We start from the raw sequence: 25,221 nt of genomic DNA on the forward strand, positions 1-25,221 counted from the left end.
AATAGACTTTAGATTGTTAATATTACATTTTGGATAATTTTCTGTCACTGATATGGGTTATTAATTATTTAAAGTCTTTTTGACACTAATCAGGCTTAAAGAATGAAAGAAAACAAGCATTTCCATCTTCTAGGAGTCCACAGACTAAGCTTATATCAAGTGATAGCTAAATTTCTATCAATATATTTTTCTGACCTTCAATCCTGCACTCTTTTGAAGACATACTTTTAGCATATATGTTAGAGATTGTCTATGTATTAAATGGGCACAAAAATGTTACACAGATTCTAATTTTAGGAAGATTATATTCTCTTTAAATACACATATATAGTCAAACCTTGTTTGAAGATACAATGAAAATTTTCAGAGGAGAAGATAGATTGAAGAAAAGTCAGGGCAAGCATATAATACAGTCACAAATAGCTTAGTGTATAAATTGTATGTATACTCAAGGTATTCATTCTTCTGCTCTTTAGGTAGCAGAGATTGTTGAAACCCTTATTTATACTACAGTACAGTATATACATTGTCATGCTGCTTTTCTTACCTTGCTCTAAAAGTCCTATATGAAGATACCAATCCCTTCTGTTCTTGCTATGTGTCATTGCTGGTACCCTGTATTGAATATTTATTTTCAATTCTATGAATTATACTAGAGTTCAGTTTTCTTCAAGGTAAATAGTCTCTGTGTCTCTTTCTTAACCTATTCACTTCCTGACTAGTTCTGTGGAAGTAAGTGTTAGACCAAATTGAGTTGGAGTCAAGAGAAATGTGAGCCAAGAGCATTTCTAGATTGGCAACTAGATGTCAAGGATCTTGAGTGCTATGCCTAATAATTTATAGTCAATAAAGCCACATGAAAATAAAAATTATAGCTAATAGGTTTTTCTGGGGTTTCTATGGTGTGTTGTTTATATGATGTATATGTTTTATTTTATATACTTTAGCCATTTACAGTAACACAACAAAGCTGTTGATCTCATTGTATTATCCTCATGTCAGAATTAAGGAGATTTTGTCCAGGTGTTTCATGGAGTGTCCTGGAAACACAAAATCTCTCTAAGATCCAGAATTTGTAGCACGATGAGGAACAGGTATTCTTAAGTACCGAGAACTATACTTCGAAATATTTACATTGCCAGAAAAGTTCAAGGCAAGTCAGAAAGTGAGTTCTAAGACAGGTTCCACAATTTGGAAATATCGCAACAGCAAAACCACAAAAATGTGTTTGTTGTTCTAACAAAGCCAAGAATTGATGAATAATATCATATGGGGATAGCAAACTTTTGAGCCCCTATGAATTGGTGCAGAAGTGTGTCCAGTCAGGACAGTGGCAATCCTATGATCAATACTATAATTATTTATTTATAAATGACAAGACTCCCAACTGTGATATCCCTTGTGTTTCTGTTCTTTATAGAAAAAATATTTAAAAATAAGAGTTTAATATTATTGTTATCCTTTGTATTCTAGTTTTAGAGGGATTTTTCAAATATAAATCATTTATTTTTAAAAATAAACCCCGTACATGAAAGCCATTTTGCTTGACTTATAAAAAAGAAAAATCTAAGAATTTTCTTAAAAGAGCTATCAAAATTAATAGATAAGCTATCAAGAGGACAATATAGGATTTTTATTGTTTTTACTTTACTAATAGATAATTAAAATAAATATTCTAAAACTCAGTAATTTCTTCATGTTTTTATTGAGCTATATATTTTCCACTCCCCTCTATTCCTCTCCTTTGCTCTTTCACCATCTCCCATGACTTCCACACTCCCAATTTACTCAGCAGTTCTGTCTTTTTTATGTAGATCCATGTAAATCTCTCTTTGTTTTCTAGGTTCTCTTGGGTTGTGAATTATAGTCTGATTTTTCTTTGCTTAATGTCTAAAAGCCACTTATGGAGTGAGTATATATTATATCTGTCTTTCTAGGTCTGGGTTACCTCACTCGATATAGTTTTTTCTATAGTCATCCATGTGCCTACAATTTTCAAGATGTCATTATTTTTTACTGTTGAGTAGTACTCAGTTGTGTAAATGTACCATTTTTTTTTAAAATCTATTCCTCAGTTGAGGGACACCTAGGTTTTTTCCAGGTTCTGACTATGACAAACAAAGCTGCTATGAACATAGTAGAGTATATGGGAAAAGATCTTCAACAACCCCACATCAGACAGAGGACTGATCTCCAAATTATACAAAGAACTCAAAAACTTGACATCAAAAGAACAAATAATCCAATAAAAAATGGGGTACTGATCTAAATAGAGAACTCTCAATGATGAATTTAAAAAAAAAAAAGACACTTAGGGAAATGCTCAGCATTCTAAGCCATCAGAGAAAAGCAAATCAAAACAACTCTGATATTCTATCTTACACCTGTCAGAAAGGCCAATATAAAAAACACTGATGACAGTTTATACTGGAGAGGTCGTGGGGTAAAGGGCACACCCCTGCATTGCTGATGGGAAGGCAAACTTTTACAGCTGCTTTGAATATCAGTATGGTGATTTGTCAGAAATTTAGAAAACAACCTACCTCAACACCTAGCAATATCACTTTTTGGTACTCAAAGGATGCTCAATCAGTAATTTTTTTGTAGATTTGTTATCTCAAAACAGTTACACAACTCAGAAAATCTATTTCCTTACCTGTAAAATTTGAAAACTAGTGTTACTACACTTATGGTGTTATTGTAAAGATTAAATGTGGTATCTAAAATGTTTTATGAGTTTAGCCCTCAAGATACTCCCCAAATTCTAGTTGCCGTTTTTTCATTATTACTGCCAGTTTTAATTTTACTAATTTTATCTTTGCCTCACTGGAGAAATAATCATATTAGTAGTGAGTGCTCATTATAGGGTAATTCATAAGCTATGTTTTATAGCCACAGTCAGAGGGAACTTAATTTATTCCTTTAGTAAACCTATAGTAGTTACAAATGCTTTATCTTAGGGTTTCATGTTAGGGAAATATTAGAACTAATTTGTATGCTTGTTTAATATTCAGTATTTATAATCCACATCATCCATTTGGGCCTCTGGATTTGAAGCAGAAATAGTAATGAAATAACTATTAGAAATGGGATAATAAAGAGGCTGGAAGGATGGCTCAGAAGGGAAGGATGATGCTAAGAACTTTGAGGAATTGGGTTCTACTCCAGGATTTTCAGGGTTTAAAAAAATAAATGAATTCAGTAAATTTTCTTTAACCTATACATGCGTGATATGAGTACACCCCATTCATGCATGTGCACACACACACACACATACATACATACATACATACACAAAAAATAAATGCTTTAAAACACAAGATAATATTGTATTGAAAAAGGAGAGTCATACACAGAGCGGTGCATCTTCAACAGGTTAGAATATCTGAGCCCATGGAAAGGAGTGGTATTGTTGAAAACACAAATGACAATTTTTAAAATGACAGACATTTCTTAATGTGATTAAGTCCATCTTGAAATCTGGGAAAAATTTTGCTACATTCAAAAATTACCATGCAGTTAACAAAAGCTCTAAAATCACAGCCTGTGAATTCAAGTCCACAAAACATCAACATCAGCGACTTTTGTAACCTCCTCCAGTAACATTTTTTTGCTTCACATTTTATTATGTCTTAATGTTCAAGATCCTCAACAATAAAATATTTAAAGTAACTATGCAATAAAATAATATAAGCTTAAGTAAATGTGATCAATATTTTTTATCCCTACAAAATGGGGATAGTGACTTACTTTTATTATACCAGAAAAATACAGTCCTGTTTGTCAGCCTTAAATGTTTCTTGTAATTGTAACTTCTAAACCACAGGATGCAAATAAGAAAGCAAGGGGAAATCCTTGCATGAATCAGGTACACTCGTATGCTTTAATTGCCGTACTTTCAAAAAGACATAGAGGTGATATTTTCTCGTGGGTATAATAATAGTCAACTTGAAATGTGCTTGCCATGATAGATAATTAGAGTTAGACTAAATTAACAATAAAATTATCTCTAAAACCAAAGAGATGACATTTGTCCTTGATCTGAAATGGAAAGACAAAACCTAGACTGCTGAATTTAGCTCAGAATTGGAAATCATAGGCTTCCACTTTCATGATTTTTCTACCAGTTCCATGAATTGCTACCATTCTAACACGGTCACTTATTTCTGTTCTCTGGTTATCCATAACCCCCACCCATAAACAATCAGATATATGGTCATTAAATACTCTTTTTTTTTCATGTTGTTCTTACATAGCATTGACTGTGTAATTATTTTTACATTAGTTTCTTAGTGGAGTCCTACTTGCCTCTCTTCCCTTTTGGCACCTCAGCATTTTAGAGGCCTTAGCTAACAATTTATTACTGCCAAAACCAATCTTCTGGAGTTGTGTACCATGCCAAATATAGGCCTTTTAATACTGGTACATACAAGGATCTAGTTATGCCCAAATCATTTCTTTAAAAGAATATTTATTGTGCTCATATACTATGTTCTTGGTGCCATTGTCAAGTCACATTTGTTAATGTTATTTTAGAACATTCCTTTCTTCTCTACTCTTAAAGATGTCAGTTTTTATCCTTGTATTGCATTATTTCATTTGCTGTAGATTGGTACGATAGATTAGAGTCAAGAATGCTTCTGCTTTGTTCTTCAAGTGTGTAACATTGTTCTAATTGATCAAGTACTTTCTAATCCTATGAAGTTTTAGGATTATTTTACTCTATTTCTGTTCAAAATATCACTGAAATGTTGATACGGAATACACTGAATCTGTAGACACACTGTAGCAGCATAAGACAGTTATAGGCTGTGACTAAATCTATTAAGCTTCCTGATTCTGGACATATGAAAACGTAGGGTATATTTTGAGCTGCCAGGTTTTTCTTTCTTTTCATTTGTAGTCACACTAACATTGGAATGCTTCTCACAACATGTTAAAATGTCCTGTTCAACAAATATTATTACAAAACGTTTTTGAGTTTTATTTTTCTTATTCATTTTCATTCAAAACGCAGTCCACCCTCTCTCCTCCTCCTCCCACTCTCCTCCCCTTCCCTCAACTCACTCCCATGCACTCTTGACAAAAGGGTAAGGCCTTCTTTCCATGGGTTGTCCAGTTGAAGAGAGGGAAGAGAGATTATAGGAGCAAGAGGGCTCAATATCATGATGGGAAAACCCAAAGAGACAGATGATCTAAACTTGTGGAAGCTCAGGGAAACTAAACTGACAACTGGGAAGCTAAATTGGACGAAGTAGGACTTCTGCATTTTGTGAGTTTTAATACCACACTTAATGTTACAAATGACTGTAGAATATTACAAAAGGAGAAGGGTTTTTAAACCTGGTTGCAAATAATCATATAAAATCTTTTATTAATTACAAAATGTTCAACCTATAGCTCAGGCTTATTACTAAGTAGTTCTTGCAACTTAAATTAACCCATGTCTACATTTTGCCATATGGCTCATGGCTTTACCTGTCCTCTAGCATGTCTTGCTCCTCTGATAGCTCATACCTCTCCCTCTGACCCTGGCCTTCTTACTCTCTGTATTTTCAGTTTGGCTTTCCCACATAGCCTTATTCTGCCTTTCTATAGGCCCAATCATCTTTATTATCAACCAATGAGAGTAATGCATGTTCACTGTATATGGAAGGATTATTACCCCTTTCTATCAAATAGGAAGGTTTTAACATTCACATAGTAAAATTATATACTACAAATAATTATTGCATTTAAAATTACTAATATTTTTGTATTTGACAAAAATAGAGAAAATATTTAATTACCTATCATATCTTGGTGAGTTTAAAGGTTTATGCCTAATTTATCTTTAATTATAACTAAGAAAAGCTATAACTATATCTAGTCTTTAACTTCATCAAAGACATGAGAAAATAATATAAACTAAGTAAGCAGGAAGTTCAGGCAAGCAACTTCCAAAAAATGTGAGAAATGACAGAAACAGCTGGCTACCTGAACAGTCTCCTAATATTATTCTGTAATGTTGGGGCATCTATCTTTGGTCTAATGACTCATTAGGAATTAATTAAAAGAATAACAGATTGCTTTCACATTCTAAGCATATGTTTCATTCTGTATTGCTATATTTTGACTCTGTTTTAGCTGAATTGTGAACACAACCTCAACATAATATCTCTGATAACTGTTTCAGACATCTCTCTTGGAGATAGTTTATCCTGGTGAACACTAAAACTTCACTTAGGACCTTGGTAATCGATTGACTCTATTTCTTCCTGCTCTTATTATATAGTCATGATTGGGCTTCCAAAATAATTGATGTTATGAAAAACAGATTGGCATAATTTTTCTCATGGCTGCCAACATACCAATAAAGTCATCTGACAACTATATAAGCACATTATCACTTGATACCAATGACTAAACTGTAAGTTTCATAAATACTTCTCCAAAGTTATCCTTCCCCTTGTAAAAGGCCTTTATTCTCTTCAGTTATTTTATAGCTATAAAATGTTAGTTACAATTATTTTCCTCTCTTTAATTAATTGTCTAAATCACTATTGGATTTTTTATGCAAATTAAATCTGATTTCTCTGTTTATTTAAATTTTCCAACCATATTTCAAGGTTAAATGCCAAAGTACGTCAAGATATTAATCTGTGCTATTGTTGTTTGAATTATGTAGGTAGTTGAACGTACATCAGGAGATTAAATTAATTTCTGCTGCTATAGCCCAGCTTTCTCTATGTTTAATGCATTTGTGATATTTGTCCTCGTTCCAAGAGAAGATGAGGAAAACTCATCAGAGTGAGTGACTGACTGGTCCTCATTAAACTGATTACTTCCAGGGAGATTTCCTTGATATCCATGCATTGAAACATTATAATCTGGAGAAATGAGGTCTGCAGAGAGAAATCCACAACTGAGGACACAAACTTCCATCAATCAAAACAAGCTAACTATTTCAAGGACAAAAGGAGACAACTGGAAATTCTCTTTGTCCTCTGACAGGAAAATAATATATCTAGGCTCTTGTGTGCTCTGTCTATGTAGAACAAGTTCCTGTAATAAATTCTGCACTTTCTCAAATCTGCATGCTCTATGCATTGATTACCTTGTTGTGAAAGTGAAAAAAAAATTTAGAATACAAAAATCAAATGCTATGTGCTTTAGGACAAGATGATAGTTTTCCTAAAATCCTTCGATAAGGTAAAATTTCAGTTGCAAAATAGCCATAGTTCTTAAAGCATTTAAGATAATGTAGGTGACTAATAGAACATTGAAGCTACAGTAAAGAAGTCCCAAGGAAATATATACAGCCCATATCCTTGACATGCCATTCTTAAGTGTAAATTATCTTCTAGAAAGGTAGTAGGAGAACATTTGATTTTATTGATCTGGGGATAAACTTCAGACCTACATTTATAGTATTTCATAATTCCTTGCTAATAGCCTAAGCACATAATTGCCATAACTAGTATTTTTATTTCAGTCAATAGTCTTACTTATAAATCAGTCAAATTATAAATGAAATTTTGTACTTAAAATATATTTTGGATAAAAGCATTTTTTATTTTAGGTTTTGTGACTATAAAATTAACATTATTCTAGAGACCATAACAACATTGAAACCAGTAAAAATTTAAAAAAAAACCTGTAATTTATGTAACCATTTATTGAATTCTTATATCAAACTATCACTGAGAAATGCAATATTGAATTTCAGTGATGCTATTTTATTCATAGAGTTTATCATTTACTTTAAAAGACAAACTAATTAAAATAGCATGTTTTATGCGTTGACCAAATGAATGAGAACATAATAGCTACTATTTAGAGGACCCATTCCAAGGTGTGATGGGTAGCAGGGTAAGATTATAGGAGCAGTATTACCACAGCTCGCACCTTAGATGGGGTAATATGTAGTCAGACAGTGAAGATGGAGAGTCAGGTAAAGCAGGGGTCAGGATAACGCAGGTGGATATTCTAGGAAGTCATTTGAAGTTTCTGACAACTTTTGAAACAACACATAAAAAGCATAGTACGTTCATAACTAGAGTAGAAAGTGTACACTGATCCAAAGGAAAAAAGAATACTAGTTAGCCTTGACCAGTGGATTCAAAATGTGTCCATATGTATTAAAAAGAAGGAAATTAAAACAGAGAGTGTTGGCATAGAAATATAGTCCCAACATTGAGAATCTGTGTATAAAAGATCCATACATTTCATTCCAACTTATGCTTCATGCTAAGGTTGTTTATCAAGGTAACAGCAACAACAAAGACACACAAAAAATAAAATCTGAGTTTTTTTTTCTCCCATTTCAGCATACACAGAAAGGTAAGTGATCCCCTGCAAGAAGGCAATACTATTCTATCAGATCATCTATTCACCAACTTCCTTCTCTCTTATGGTTCAGACTTTTCAGAAGTGTGGTGTTACATGGTCTCTTGATCAAGTTAAGTCACCACTATTAACAAGTGATGAACTGGACAATACAGTTTTATTTTGAGAAGCTAACAAGAATTTATGTAAATTATAAATCACTTAATTATATGACCACTTTTGATAACATCTCAGCAGGGTCATCAAATGCCTTTATAAAATATAGAGAAGGGATTATGCACTAAAAGGAAAATAAGATAATATTTGATCACTGTGACCTAAAACATGAGTTTTATGAAAAGATAATGAAATGCCATTAAGCATTTTAAAATAAGCAATACAACAAACAATATTAGAGGATATAACTGCAGAATATAGCAAAGGCTATGTAGTTGAGGGTAAATTGCTATCATCTAGCAGGGAAAGGAATGATACTATTTCATAGAAGCAGGTATAAAAATTAAGGCAAGAGGTCAAGATACCCTTGACTAATATAGAGGCAGAGTTATTATGAGATTAGTAGTTAATTTACAAAGAGAAATTATTTACCCGTATGACGGGATTGCAGTACTAGGAGGGGACTTTGATATTGAAGGTGATAAGAAAAGATTTGAAGAGTTAAGATGGATGACTAGTTTTAGAGGTTTTTTTATTTTTTGGATTATTTTATTGGTTTTATTGAGCTCTACATTTTTATCTGCTCCCCTTCCTTCCTCTTCCCTCCCTTTCAACCCTCTCCCATGGTCCCTATGCTCTCAATTTACTCAGGGGATCTTGTCTTTTTTTAACTTTGATGGATGACTAGTTTAACATCTGGGTAGATGGTTTATTCTACCAATAGTACCCATAGTTTAGAAACTGTTTTAGAGAATACTATAAAAGCTAAGGGCTTAGAACAGCAATTCTTTATTCGGGTTTTGGTTGTCCAAATCATAAGGACAAGATTTGGCTGGGTTCTTTCTTCCTTGCTGGTTGCTGTTATTCTATCTATCCATCTTGGGCCATCTGGCCTAGCTTGCTGAACTTGTCATGAAAAAGGTGACCACAAACAATATCTCCTTTCAGTAAATAGGCTATTTGGATCTTATTAACATGGAATATTATAAGATCACATGGAATATTTTAAGAGCAGAAAGAGGATAACTTGCCCTATACAAAAACAACTACAATCTCTGCTTCTGTCCTTCCTACGTTGGTATTATTCAACAGCCTAAACAATTTATGAAGCATATGGTTATACTTAGCTATGCATAAAAGAGAGCCATAAAGATCCTGAAAAGCATAGTTAAAAGACATTGTTGCATTGCATTCCTACGTGAAACAATCTACAACTCACAAAAGAGAAATTGCCCAATTGAATTGTTGTAGAAAGAAAAGTTAGAATTTCTTTCTAAAGGCTAAAATTTGGACATCACTTTACTTCCTCGAACTTCATTTCCTGCATCCATAAAGATTAAACCATACAAGATCCAATGTTCTTTTTCCCTTAAGATATTTTTTATTTCAGTCTATTAGTTTTTTGTTTCTAGTGGTATGGACAAAAGTCATATTGAATCACTGTAAGTTTGTACATATGTATGTGCCTGTGATAAGTATGTGTCTGTGTGTTGTGCTTTTGTGCTTGCATGTCTGTGAATGCATACTCATGTATGTCATGGCACCTATGTGGAAGTCAGAAGGCAAACTCAGACATTGTCCTAGCCTTGCTCCTCATTTGAAATATTGCCTTTGGTTTGGTGCTCACTGGATGCCATGTATGTATGTAGGCCTCTGAGCTTTAAGGATGCTTGTCTGACACCCTTCCACCCTGTCATATTAGCTCCTAAATTTTATAAATGTAGTACTACCCTGCCTGACTTTATATGGGTTCTTGCAATTCAGATTTGGGTACTCTAGTTTGTGTGGTAAACACCTTACAGATGAATAGTCTCCCCATTGAAAAAATACCTCACAATTTTCAACTCAATCATAAATTGATTCTTTCTAAACAAGATGATGGGAAGCAAAACAATAGAAGTAGATAGTCTTATTTGTTGACATTTTTCTGTTTTATTGACCTGTGATTTCACTATCTAGTACCAACTGTCCTGTTGTATATAGGCCTCGTAGTGTTTTCATCAATGCTTGCTTGAAGAAACAAGGGATGTTTTCAATGAAAAAAAAAAACACTGGAAAAGTGCACTGTTTAAACATATGTTCCTTACTTGTTCAACAGGACCTAGGAAGTATACAATGCATGTTTTGTTTCAATACCAAATAAAGGAACTTTTTCCTACTTCCAATGATTTTGATGCAAATTAGCATTTAGAAAACACCTTGTTTGAAAGTCAGGCTCTAAATGCTTCTCTAAGGATACTGGTGATTTCTTTCCATATGATGAAATAATTCTTTGAAGGCATGTTCTGAGGAGGAAAGATGGAAATCAACAGTTGATGGGGACTTTATGGTCACAATCTGACAATTGTCCAAATGAAACTGCAGAACATCTCTGTGAATCTAGTGGGAAAATTAACGCTCACTGTTAGGACATGCATTCTAGCTACAGATTTCAGTTTCTGTTCATAGAATGAGAGTATTAAGAGGATCAAAGAACTTTCTCTTTTTAAACACTCTTGCCATTCCTTTTGCTTTGTTTCTAAACACTGGAGATGGTGATGAGTGACTTATGCCTATGGGATTACCCTAGCACTTCGGAATTCACAGCAGGTGCAATTACTCAAATAGGGCTTTCAGAAGACCAAGAAGCGCATAATCACTGTTTTTGGTTGGAAAGGTGATTGTGGGGCATGGTCATATTCAGAGAAGCTATTGACATTTGATGACTGCTAAAGGAGAGGAAATCATGGTCTTCAGTAGGGCAGTCAAAGTCAAATTATTCAACTCCAAAAACCTAAGACCATCAACTCATCAAAGAAATTATTCAACTCCAAAGACCTAAGACCACCAACTCATCAAAGAAATTATTCAACTCCAAAGACCTAAGACCGTTCAACTCACCGAAGACCATGAGTTTTGCCCTGATTATAACCAGAGGGTCAAAAAACAGAATAAAAACCCGACAAAAAAGCAAACAAAAAAGAAATAAAGGTCAGACCTCAATACTAGATTTGAATAAGAAATATGAGTGGGTGCAGAGATGGGTGTGACAAAAGTTATTAAAATATTAAATTGTCAAAAGTGAACTGTTTTTTTTATTGATTTTTATTGAGCTCTAATTTTTTCTCAGCTCCCCTCCCTGCCTCTCCCCTCCCTCTTCAACCCTCCCCCAATTTATTCAAGAGATAGTCTTTTTCTACTTCCCTTGTAGATTAGATCTATGTAAGTCTCTCTAACTATTCTCATTGTTGTGTAAGTTCTCTGGGATTGTGGTTTGTAGGTTGATTTTCTTTACTTTATCTTTAAAAAACACCGATGTGTGAGTACGTGTGATAATTGTCTTTCTGTGTCTGGGTTACCTCACTCAAAATAAAAAAAAAAAAACAATGACATCTTGAATTTTGCAGGAAAATTGATGGAGCGAACTAAGTTTTAAAGTGATAAAAAGCTTAAAATCCAAGTTAAAAATTCAAAACTATCACATGATCCAAATGATATAAAACAGTTTGCTCTGTAAATACCTACAACGAATGCTTTTACCCCACCATTCAGTAATTTCTGTGGTATAAACTTTTGTTTACATTAGCAAATGGAGCAAAGTCTATAAGGGATCAGCTTACCAATAAAATCCTTAAAGGTAATATGCTTTTATTTTAGATGTGTATTCAATATGTTCAGTGCACTTTTCTCAATATTTGGCTGAAGTTTCAAAGAAAAACACGGAAACTCTGACAACTATTGTTTATATGATTCCATTTTATTCTGCTTCAGTATCCAACATATTTTTCACATTTTCTGAAGCTCATCTCCTTCTCTGAGGGCCACAAAAACGAAGCTATTTATTTTTTCACACACAGCCTGCCATAATAACAAAACAAACCCCAAAGAGAAATACCTGAGTAAACACACATAGCAAAAGCTCTAATTTTTGTCTGTTCTCTTATGGAATTATCATCCTGTGAACATGCACACAGTAGCCTCATATAGTAAGGATGCCACAAAATCTTTTCATTTTACTATTTTTCCACTTGCTATCAAATATGTTTCAGACAGTATGCTATGGAGGGCAAAGAACCAATGTGGAACATCCCCCGTTAGAAAATAATGCTCTGTCCATCTTGTTTTAAATTTGATGTGTTACCAATTCGTCAAAGTTTCATTTCAGTTTCATTACTGGGCAAGCAGAATGAATTGACAGAGAAAGCAATCAACACATGATTCACCCACTGGAAGCTCTAATACAGAATGGTGGCTACTTCTGTCAACACAGCCAGTTACTGATGGTACTCACTCAGAGAGTGAATAATAGCCTAGATGAGTCACATGGTTCCATGGACCACATCCTGCATACACATTAGCGAATCTGTAGTTGACACATTTCTTTGCCATTGTCACGTTCCATGTGAATTCCCTGCCTGCATTGTGTTCTCAAGGAAGAACACAAATGTTTGTGTTAAGATAATAGCTTAGTCCCCCCCCCCCCCCCCGCCCTCTCTCTCCTGGTCTAGGAAGGAGAACATCCAAGCTGGCTAGCAGGGAACCCTGACTGCTCTTCAGACTGGAGAGGGAGGGGGGGAGGAGTGGGGGGAGGGAGAGAGAAGTGGGAGGCTGGGAGGAGGAGGAAATTTTTTTTTCTCAATAAAAAAAATAATATATAAAAAAGATAATAGCTTAGTAGTGGTGGTGGTGGTGCTGCTGCTGTTGCTGCTGAGTTTGCTGTTGCTGGTGGTGGTGGTGGTGGTGTTTGTGTGTGTGTGTGTGTGTGTGTGTGTGTGTGTTTGTTTGAAAGAAAGTTAGGAACAGAGAGATAGAGAGACCTGGAGAATTCCATAGAGGAAAAGACTCGTTGATTTTTACAATGATTCCAGCCTACAGAAAACACATTAGGAAAACTTCCTTTTTCCAGACTAATTTAATCTAATCTTCCCCACCATATGGATTGCATGTGGTGTTAAAGAATGAGTGCTAAAAAGACAAACCCGACTCAGACTACTAGGAGACCATGGATCCACATGTTGAAAATTGCATCCACTCAGTCACTCCTCTAACATATATTTATTGCTAATGGTAGGTGCTCTTTTCTAAGTAACAGGATATAAAATGAAACTTGATATTCATGATATTTGTTCCCATGGAATGAATATACAGTTTTGTAAAACTGGAATCAAACTGAGAAACACAAAGTGCTGTAGTATGGAAGAGAGAGAGAGAGCACAGGATGTCAGAGTTCCTTGCAGAATAGGAAGCAGTGAATATTTTAGAAAGCAGTGATCATTCAACCAAGTCTCAAGATATAGGTACTAGTAAGCTAGAGAAACTGGACAATAATGTTTCCCTCTCATACTTAAGCTAATGGAGAACAGTCGATGGCTTTCTATGTTTCAGACACTTAGAATTTCTGTATGTTTGTCAGTATTATGTAGTGGGTGTTGAGCATACTAAAGTAAATTTTTTTTGTGTTGCACATGAAAAGGGACACATGGTACAACATGTCTTTGGTACAGCAGTGAACTTTTTCCCTGTGAGTACTGACAGAATAATGAAGATTGATATATAGTAATAACTCCTTAGATGAAGAACAATAAACTCAAGTAAAAGTTATTGTGAGCAGATTAATATTAGCGATGATATAGGTAAACAAACACACTGTGAATATATTATAGTCTTATGATATATTCACAGTGTGTTTATGCTCTAAGAGGAGCATAAAGAGAGATTTAAAAGGCTAGTTAAAGCTCTTGATGAAATATTTATAAAATGCAACTTTAATTTTGATCTACATCTTCCAGAAAGAGAGTTACCCTCTGAGTTGGGCACTTAGTGATACTGCAGCAAAAACCACAGCTATATCCTTGCATTGGGAAAATCTCTGCTCATTCTCTGGATGGTTAATGTGGGTTTACAACATGCTAGTATTCTGTTTGACATATTTTCCTGCTCCTGATACAGTCTAAGAGCCTCTATCAGATTCATGTTCGCTGTGTGACAGACAGCAGTGGAAAAATCTCAAGCAACTCACAGAGGTTCAGAAAGAATGAGCAGTTTAAGAAAGGAATTTATTGAGGATAAGGAAACACATACACGCAACAGGCACATGGAAAAAAAGACCCTCTGCAAAGCAGAAAGAGGATTTAGAGACCCAAAACACTTCATCTTCTTTGGTGATCTGGGGTTTTCCTCTCCTAAATTAGTGTTAATCCATTGGAAGGAAGTTTTATTGGTCCACAATTGTGAGGCATGTCCTGAGTAAGCCCTGAACTTATTGAACTTGTTCACCAGCAGGGTGCACTACTGGTTGGCAAGAAAAGCTTCCCGAACCTTTGTTTTATGCTGTCTGTCTTTTCTCTCCAGTCAACGGGGTGAGGAAGAAGCTTGACATGGAAATTTGCCATTTTTATTAAATACCCCTGGATCCTGTCCCTGTCTGTCCACCTACCAAGTAATGTGCATAACTCCTGGTCTCTCAAAAGCATGAAATAATTTGAGTGAGGACAAAACTTACTTGGCCTTTATGATAACTGGAGTGTGGCCTCAAAGAGTGAAAGTTGGGACATGGCTTTGATCTGCAAAAAGAATCAAATTAGAAATCAGTGGCTTACACAGCTATAAAATGCTCATTTATATCAATATTAAAGAAAGCAGATTTGAAATAAAAAAGTAATTGTCAGAATGCCAGCCAATACATTTTCATTTTTAGATACAACAGATAAGATTATTTATTTGTCCAAAAGTGATCTATTAAAACTTCACATCCAAGCAATAACAATATCATTGATAAATTTTCATTAAGCCCTTGATATGTGTCACATTAGTGTAAAGTGGTTATCTAGGCAAACAAGACACAGACCTCATGGGGCTTTCGCTTGGGTAACTAAAATTGATAATTCAACATATAATATTTTTTCAGTTACTTGTATGTACCAAAAATATAACAAAATAATATTTTACAGGATACCTCATACTTGTCTGAGCAATCCTTAAGCAGAATATTTGTATATTTTCTTGTAATTAAGTTTTTAGCATAGTCTTCATATCAGTAAACCATCATCAATCTCATCTCTCTTTCTCAATAGAGACATCTTTCTGAGAAGATGCTTCTACAAACACATTATCTTCTGTCCATAATCTATAATTTTATCATTGTTTCCAGAAGAATGGTTTTTTAAAAAAATCATGTGTTATCTATTGTTCTGGCTTGTTTTATGTCAACTTGACACATACTAGAGATATTAGAGAAATAGTCTTAGCTAAGAAAGTATCAACATAATGTTGACTATAAACAAACCTGTAGGGCATTTTCTTAATTAGTGATAAATGGGGGAGGGCCTACCTCATTTGGGGTGGTGCTGTCCCCAAGCTAGTGGTCCTGGTTACTATAAGAAAACAGGCTGAGCAAATCATGGGCAACAAGCCAGTAAGCAGCACCCATCCATGACTTCTGCATTAGCTCCTGTTTCTAGGTCCCTACTCTTTTGGTGAGCCTGTTCTGATTTTCTTCAAAGATGGACTATGATGGGAAAGTATAAGACTAATAAGTCCTTTCCTCCCCAACTTGCTTTTGGTCATGGTGTTTAGTCATAGCACTAGTAACCCTAACTAAGACCTCTATTTTTTTTGCATGTGGGTATCCTCATAACAAGTATCATTCTACTAAAATCTATATACATATCTTATTTGTTATACAAAGTTAGTTTCCAAAGAAAAAATACATAATTATGAGTATCTGTTGATATATAATTGAAATTACATTCAATAAAATTATTTGTCTGTTGGAGTTATAATATGGAAGTGCTTACTTTCTAGAACTGGGGTATTGTGCTAGTGTGTGTGTGGGGGGGGGTATGTTTTTGGACACATGCCTCAAGAACCTGGAGGTTAGATGGTAACTAGCAGGAAGCAGTTCTCTTTTTTTTTCAAGCAGTGGTTCTAAGGTATCGAACATTTCCAACATTTCCAAAGATTGGTGACAAGCCACATAACAGGTTGAACAATCTCAACAGCCATATATTCTAAGTGTAATTCTAAAAATTTTGTGTGACTTGCCTGACATCTTCTACTTTGCTACGCCTTTTACTGTCAGAATCATGTTTGCTGCCAAGAGCCTTCTGTGAGGAATTTTCTGAACATTGATGATTGCAGAAGCAACTTCTTCACTGAAATGGGCTCAGTGTCTGGGATTGGAGCTCCCACGTGCAAGGCATGCTGTGTAGCACCAACCACACTCTCACATTAACTTCCAACTTTTCAACTTCTTTCTTCAATACACAGGCACAAAGCACTCATATCAACTATTGTTTAGTCACCATGGAGTGAAGGTGGCAGTGTACAATGCTTCGGTCACCCAAGTCGCCAAGTTCTTATAAAACTTCTTAAAGCAGCAGAATACTTTCAGTTTCTTTCCTTAACTTCCAAATTGATATCTAGGATGACTGCCAATGATATTATATCATCCCATATGTTTTGCTTAATTATACTATTTCCTGAATTCAATTTTTAAAGTTAAAATTCTTCTCCACCTCGTCATCAAAACATTATGAACATTCTTTGTCACACTGAGACTAGAAGTTAAAACATCTTTTAAAATTATATCTATTTGAAATCTTTCCAGAGCCTTGGGAAGAGAATGATTCAACACCCTGTTCATTTAAATCCATGTTGCAAATCATAAAATATCAGAATCTTATGGTACATAGAACTGAGTTAATCTAATAGGCAACTCCTCCATAAAAAAAAAATAGCAAGGCTTAGCTGTTTTTACAATTTGAAATATATTTTCAATTTACACTATGTTAAAACTCAAGTTATTTTCTCTAATAAATTGGTCTTACCTCTATGCATGGGTCATGTATCAATATAAGAATAACATCTGCATTATATTAATATCTATATTATACAGAACATTAAGATGCATCATAAATTATACAGTACACCCTCTAGGGAACCCTATAATTCTTTTTTATTTTTCTACCTTCAGCAAATTGCAAATGATCTTGAGGTCACTAGAGTGTGTTTTTCTCCATATCTTTAAAATCATTTTCTAGATGGTAATTGAAATATTTGCTAACAAAATATCATGTCACATTTTCACCTTTCAGTTTAACTATACTGTCTTTTTCTCTTTTAAGTCTATAAAATAGAAACCGCTAACATTTCCAAGATACAATTTTCAGAATATTTTATTTTATTAGTAAGTTCCTTCTTTAACTAACTGTTATTTTCTCTACTATTTTGCTATTTTTGTATAAACCCTAATTCCCTGTTTATAATATCCCTCTAATTTTTCTCCATCATTCTATCTCATCCACTCTAGTCTTTCTATTTGCATCATTCTAAAAACACCTTAGAAAGTAGAGTAAAGATAGTTGCAGTTATGTAAACAAATTTTAACTTCAATATTGAAATAAAGGATATAGGACATACCAGAGGACCAATGATACTGAAAATTCTTGCAGTAAAGTGAAAAGAAAGAAAAGTAAGAGAAAGAGTAAAAAAATCTAAGATTAAACAAATTACTAGGCATTTTCAAGGCTAAAGATTCTAGTAAGTGAATGTCTTAATCAATGGGGGAAGATGGGTTCAGCACTAGTCACAATTCTTATTCTATAATAAAACCAGTTCCCAAATGGCTCAGCATGTTGAGAGTGAGAGAACCCTTAAACACTGTTTTATTGAAAACTGCTCCTAGTATAAGTTTTCATAAGACACTTATCTCTGTGTGCTAAAAGCAAAGAGACAAAATATCTTAGTGCAAGTCCAAGAGAATCCACATTTTCATAAACATTTCAGAGAAATATTAATCATTTGAATCTCACAAACAAAACTCTAGTCTACAATTTCCAGATCACGTAACCTCAAAAAAGTTATGTGACTTCTTAATGGTCATAAACTTCTGTGATCTCTCAAAGTCTCATAGCAGATCTTCGATGCTGAATCAGTGGATGATTCTTTTCCTTTCCCTTTTCTTTTTTCTTCTTCTTTTTGTCCTCATCTTCTTCCTCTTCTGCTACTATTCTTTTTTGTTTTGTTTTTGTTTGTTTGTTTGTTTGTTTTTGTTTTTCAAGGCAGGGTTTCTCTGTGTAACAGCCCTGATTATCCTGGAACTAGCTCCTGTAGACAAGGCTGGCCTGGAACTCACAGAGATCCAGCTACCTCTGCCTCTGAGTGCTGGAATTAAAGGCATCCCTACTGCCCTGCCTCTGATACTATTCTTAATCCTTCTCTTCCACCTCTTCTTGAGGCAGGAATTTTTGTAGTACAAATTGGTTTTCTGATCCTCCTGCCTCTATCTCCTAAGCCCCAGTCAAACTTTTGTTAATTCTATAATGACTATACAGTCATGATTTCTTGGATTATATATATATACATATATGTATATATACACACACATATATATGTGTATGTATGTGTATATATATATATATATATATATATATATATATATATATCCACTTTTTCTAATTGTTGTGATTATAAGAGTTATCAGTGTGAAAGAAAGCATCTGGTAGAGGATCTGTTCCCAAGAAGACACTGTGAAACTACTTAGCGAAACCAAGTGCCTTAGGCAGTCTCTGCACCAGGGGAACTTATAGTTTCATACTTTAGTATCACAGTTTCTACCACTAATTATAAACAAGTGCTGTCGAAAGTTGAGCACAGGGAGTATTATGCACAGGAAGGATGATGTGCAGAGTGAGGTGTTTGAATTGCACCCAGACAGTAGTCCCATCTAGATGCATGCAGTTTAGCATGTATCAGTGATAAAAAAAAAAAGTGTGCTGAGCTGTTACTCTTTGAATTCATGTGTGATTAATTCATTTATCATATAGCATTTTATACTTGTAATAATTAAAAGAAAAAAGACAGATATCAGTCTTCTTCATGTAGGGGCTGAATAATTGGTAATGGCTCAAAGTTACCATGGAGGTAATCAAGGCTGATGGGGAATATATTGTTTAAAATTCATCATGAAATTACAAATCCCCTGTTTACAGCTTTATAGACATTTGCTGATCTTACTTCTGGTTAATAGTGAAGCATGTTTGAGAAGATGAAATATGTCCAAAGCCTAATACATCATTCCTTCCCTCCTTTCATACTTTCTTTCCATAGCTTTCTTCTGTGTCATGTCATTTCCATTGCTGTATGTAACTCATTCATAAATCAAGGGGGTTGTCTATGAACCACAGAGCATCTCTGCCACTGTTGGATTTGGCAGTCATGTCCAGATTTAGGATAGACCAAGGAGGTCAGTGTAGGAATTAGTTTAACTGGTTATTTTATCTGAAGCTATTCAAGAAAAACTTGGTAGGAATCTGAAGTCTGCTTTGGAATGACTGCTTAAGAAAGCCTCTGTGACAGAGAGAAATGAACAAGTGCCTCGCAAAAGGAGGATTTATCTCTTAATTCACTGAGTCTTCAACTAAAAGCCATCTCATTTGTCTTGGCTCCTTGAAAATAGTTCTTCAGTGAAGGTCAGTGGCTTGCCCCATTCCCTTAGGAATAAAAAGGTTATTTTTCCAGGAAGATTCATTATCTGGACAAAAAACAAAAGAGACGTGTTAGCCATGTAGCCAACTAGGATGTGAAAAGGCACTCGGTTTTCTAAGCCTTTTTTTCCCCCATAAACTTCCTATTTTCACAACTCCACAAATCCTATATTAATGATACCTAGAATCATCTCACTGCTCTTGGAACTCTTTCTTACATGGGAATTTTTAGTCCTCCCCTTGCTGACTCCTTCTTCAAGCTTTGTTATTTTTGTTCTTATCCATGCCCTTTTCAATCTGCTCTGCGTCTGTCGTCTTCCAACTCCTGTCTTGCCTACTTCTAAACATTTTAAGGACAAAAAATTGGGTCACTAATTCAACATTTCTTAAAGCCATGTGTGAATATCATTCATACTGCCTTGTGTCTGGACAGACACACAATTCCTTTGAGATTCCCTAAGACACCTGAAGAGCAGGCAATCAAATCCTGAGAAGGCCAATTTTTTTAAATTTCTTTTTTTATTACTTTCTAAATAATCCCAATCAAAATGTCCACTTTCTCCCCTCCTCCCACTTCCCTTCCACTCTCCATACACCCTCCCCTCACTCCTCCAGTCCTAAGAGATAGCAAGGCACCCTGCCCTATGAAAAGTCCAAGGCCCTCCCAACTACACCCAGGCTTAGGAAGGTATGCATCCAAAGAGAATAGGATCCAAAAATGCCAGTACATGCAGTAGACACAAATCCCAGTGCTATTATCATTGCCCCCTCAGTCTTCCCCACATTCAGAGGGTCCAGTGTTCATTCAGTGCTCATTCAGTCCCAGTCCAGCTGGAGTTGGTGAGCTCCCACTAGCTCAGGCACACTGTCTCAGTGGGTGAACCCCTTATGGTCCCGACTTCCTTGATCATATTCTCTCTCCTGCTCTTCAACTGGACCTTGGGAGCTCCGAAGTGGGTCTCTGTCTCTATCTCCATCCATCAGCAGACAAAAGTTGTATGGTGATATTCAAGATAGTCATCAGTCTAAGTACGGGACAAGGCTAGTTCAGGCACCCTCTCCTCCACCACCAAGGGTCCTAGCGGGGATCATTCCTGTGGACTCTGGGAAACCCCTTCATAGACAAGCCCCAAAATGGCTCCCTCAATTAATATATCTCCTTCCCTGCTCCCATATCCATCCCTCCTCCATCTCAACCATCTCACTCCTCAAGCTCTCCCCAACCATCCCCTTCTCCCCTCTCCGTCCACCTCACCCCTTTCTCCCACCCCCCTACCCTCATGCTCCCAACTTTGGCCTGAAATTTTGTCTGCTTCCAATTTCCAAGAAAATCTATGTATGTTTTTCTTATTACTTAGCTTCTCTAGGATCATGAATTATAGGCTCAATGTTCTTTGTTTATGGCTAAAATCCACTAATGAGTGAGTACATACCATATTCATATTTTTGGTTATCTCACTCAGGATAGTGTTTTCTACTTCCATCCATTAGCATGCAAAATTCAAGATGTCATTTTTTTTTTACCACTGAGTAGTACTCTAATGTGTACATATGCCATGTTTTCTTTATCCACTCTTCCATTGAGGGACATCTAGGTTATTTCCAGGTTCTGGCTTTTGTAGAATGATTGGGCATCTCTTGGGTATATTCATTCCCAAGAGTGATATTGCTGGATCCTGAGGTAGGTTGACTTCGAATTTTCTGAGAAACCACCACACTGATTTCCAAAGTGGTTGCACAAGTTTGCATTCCCACCAGCAATGATGAGTGTTCCTCTTACTCCACATCCTCTCCAGCATAGGCTATCATTGGTGTTTTTAATTTTAGTCATTCTGACAGGTATCTCCAAGTTGTTTTGATTTCCATTTCCCAGATAACTAAGGAAGTTGAACATGTCCTTAAGTATCTTTTGGCCATTTGAACTTCTATTGAGAATTCTCTATTCAGTTCAGTACCCCATTTTTTAATTGGGTTATTTAGAATCTTATTGTCTAGTTTCTCGAGTTCTTTATATATTTTGGAGATCAGAACTTTGTCTAATGTGGGCTTGGTGAAGATCTCCCATTCAGTAGGTTGCCTTTTTTTCTTGATGACTGTGTCCTTTGCTTTACAGAAGCTTCTCAGTTTCAGGAGGTGAGGTTCCATTTATTCATCGTTGCTCTTATTGTCTGTGCTACTGGGTTATACATAGGAAGTGGTCTCCTGTGCCCATGCATTACAGGCTACTTCCCACTATCTCTTCTATTAGTTTCAGTGTGGTTGGATTTATATTTGGGGTCTTTAATCCACTTGGACTTGAGTTTTGTGCGTGGTGATAGATATGGATCTATTTTCATGCTTCTACAGGTTGACATCCAGTTATGCCAGCACCATTTGTTAAAGATGTTTTCTTTCTTCCATTGAATAATTTTAGTTTCTTTGTCAAAACTCAACTGTTCATAGATTTATGGATTAATATCCAGGTCGTTAATTAGATTCCATTGGTCAACATCTCTGTTTTTATGCCAATACCAAGCTGTTTTCATTAATGTAACTCTGTAATAGTGCTTGATGTCAGGAATGGTAATGCCGCCGGAGGTTCCTTTAGTGTATAGGATTGTTTTGGCTATCCTGGGTTTTGTTTTTCCATATAAAGTTGATTATTGTTGTCTCAAGGTCTGTGAAGAGTTTTGTTGGGATTTTTATGGGGATTGCATTGAATCTATAGATTGCCTTTGGTAGGATTGCCATTTTTACTATATTTATCCTGCCAATCCAAGAGCATGGGAGATCTTTCCATTTTCTGGTGTCCTCTCCAATTTCTTTTTTCAATGACTTAAAGTTCTTGTCAAATAGATCTTTCAATTCCTTAGTTAGTGTTACCCAAGATATTTTATGCTATTTTTGGCTATTGTGAAAGGTGATGTTTCTCTGATTTTCCTCTCAGCTTTTTTATCCTTTGTATACACTACTGCTTTTTTTGAGTTGATATTGTATCTTGCCATATCACTGAAGGTACTTATCAACTGTAAAAGTTCTCTGGTAGAGTTTTTTTGGGTCACTTATGTACACTATCATATCATCTGCAAATAATGAAAGTTTGACTTCTTACTTACCAATTCGAATCCCCTTGATATCCTTATGTTGTCTTATGGCTATTACTAGAATTTCAAGCACTATGTTAAAGATGTATGGAGAGAGTGGACAGCCTTGTCTTGTTCCTGATTTTAGTGGAATCACTTTGAGGTTTTTCTCCATTTAATTTGATGTTAGCTGTAGGCTTGTTGTATATTGCTTTTATTATATTTAGATATGATTCTTATATCTGTAATCTCTCCAATACCTTTATCATAAAGGGGTGTTGAATTTTGTCAAATGCTTTTTCAGCAACTAATAAAATGATCACATTTTTTCTTTCAGTTTATATATATGATGGATTACATTGACAGATTTTTGTATGTTGGACCAGCCCTGCATCTGCAGGATCTCCAGTCCCCCTCAGTCCTGAAGCAGGCTGTGTTGGGGGTTCCAAGGACCTTGCAGATGAAAACAAGAAAACCATTTTTAAAGACAATTTAATCAAAGAGACAGAAAGCACTGTTCAGATCTGACTTAATTCTGATGGTTTGTAATAGGTACAGTGTAGAATTTATTAAATGGTCATTGCTCCCTGTCACTTTAATCAACTTTGCAATCCCATTTACTCTAGGATTATGATTTTACTCCTCAAGTCTTAGTTTCTACTCTGGAAGTTCAAAGTTCATGTTCACATATTTTGATATTAAATGTTTTGTTTTTTCTGTATGGCCACTTACTATCTTTCTTTTATTCCACTGACTATTATGTGGGTGCTTTTCTGTCTTTTCCCTGGCTCACCTACTGTCTATTAAGTCATCCATTCCAAAAAGAAATAGAGCTGAAAGATTTGTAGTAGAATCTAAATAGAGCACATTCTTAACATGTCGATATTCATTTCCAGTCCATCATAAATCTTCAACTTCCCTTAAGAAATCTATTTTTCTTACCTGGATATTTTAAAGAAAACTGCCATCAAATTAAGTACCTAAATCTTACCTAAACTGATTTGTAATGGAACTATTTAGTCCCAAACAAGCATCAAACATAGCATATTATCTGACAGGTAGCAAGACATCCATTTTCTTTATAAATTGAGGCTTTCACTTATCCCTAAGATAGCCCCATCCCTATTGAAGCATCTGTGTATGGCAGCAGCTATGTATGAGGGCTGTGGAGTCTAAGAGAGGAATCTAAAGGTATCTTTTTGTTATTTTGGTTCATGACTTGTCTCTCTCACAGAGCTTTGTGCTTTCGGATGGCATGTTCTTTTTTCTCTTGTATTATTGACTCACATGCGCGCACACACACACACACATGAACACACACATATATACTTAATCAAGTAGGTAATAATCAATAATGGGTACCTTCTTAGTACCTTATTATCTCATTTCTCCTTTCGATGGTTTCATTCTCCAGAACTAAGCATTTGTTTTGTTATCCATCATGGAACTCAGTATGATATTTCATGAGCACTGGACAAATACTTTTAGACTTAGAATTGGCTTTGGAGATAGCCACCATTTGAGTGAAGTGTGGCACACTGTAGGTAGTAAATAAATGGTGGTTTCATTTTTGTCTTCTGTGTAATGTTTTACAAAACATTAAATTTACTCTCTTATTCTTTTTCTTCATTAGTATTTTAAATGTTCTAAATTCAACTAACTCTTAAAAGGAAGTACAGTGAGAACTGTTGGATATTATTTATTTAATATTTTAATGTGTTTTTAATTGAAATAAATTTGTTTCGCTTTACCCCCTCACTTTCCTTCTTCCAGCCCTTCTCAGTTTCCCTCTCTGGAACCCCTTCCATGCTTGCCCCCAATTTCCAGTTGATACTCTCATTGTCTTTGTCTTTCTCTGTCTTTATTGCTGTTACATACACAATGTATACATGTGTATGCTCAAACATATAAATACAACATGCTGAAACTATTTTATATGTTTTGTTTAGATTTTGTATTTTAGGGGTTTTTTCTTCCATGTATGTGAATGTGTGTGGGGTGTGGCTTTAGGACTGATCACTCATCATTGGACAACCAATAATGGGGCTCAACAGTGGAAAAGGCTAATTCTTGTAATAATAATCATCAGTTGCTTGTGGTTATTTATCTAGGCATGAGACTTAATTAAATTTTCTTCTTTCTCATTAGTTTTTCCAGTGATACTGTCATTGTTCCAGTATTGCTTATGCCACAATTTTTATGAGAGACTA

The 25,221-nt window shown here is 35.2% G+C and overlaps 1 protein-coding gene across 5 annotated transcripts in view; it reads left to right on the plus strand.

The window, feature by feature from the left end:
- The window catches only part of Lrrc4c (leucine rich repeat containing 4C), a 1,351,357-nt gene that overhangs the window by 1,039,848 nt on the left and 286,288 nt on the right, over window positions 1-25,221 (plus strand). The gene's annotated exons all lie outside the window — the stretch shown is intronic.

This window comes from Microtus pennsylvanicus, chromosome 2, assembly GCF_037038515.1.
Source record: "Microtus pennsylvanicus isolate mMicPen1 chromosome 2, mMicPen1.hap1, whole genome shotgun sequence".
Lineage (NCBI taxonomy): Eukaryota > Metazoa > Chordata > Mammalia > Rodentia > Cricetidae > Microtus > Microtus pennsylvanicus.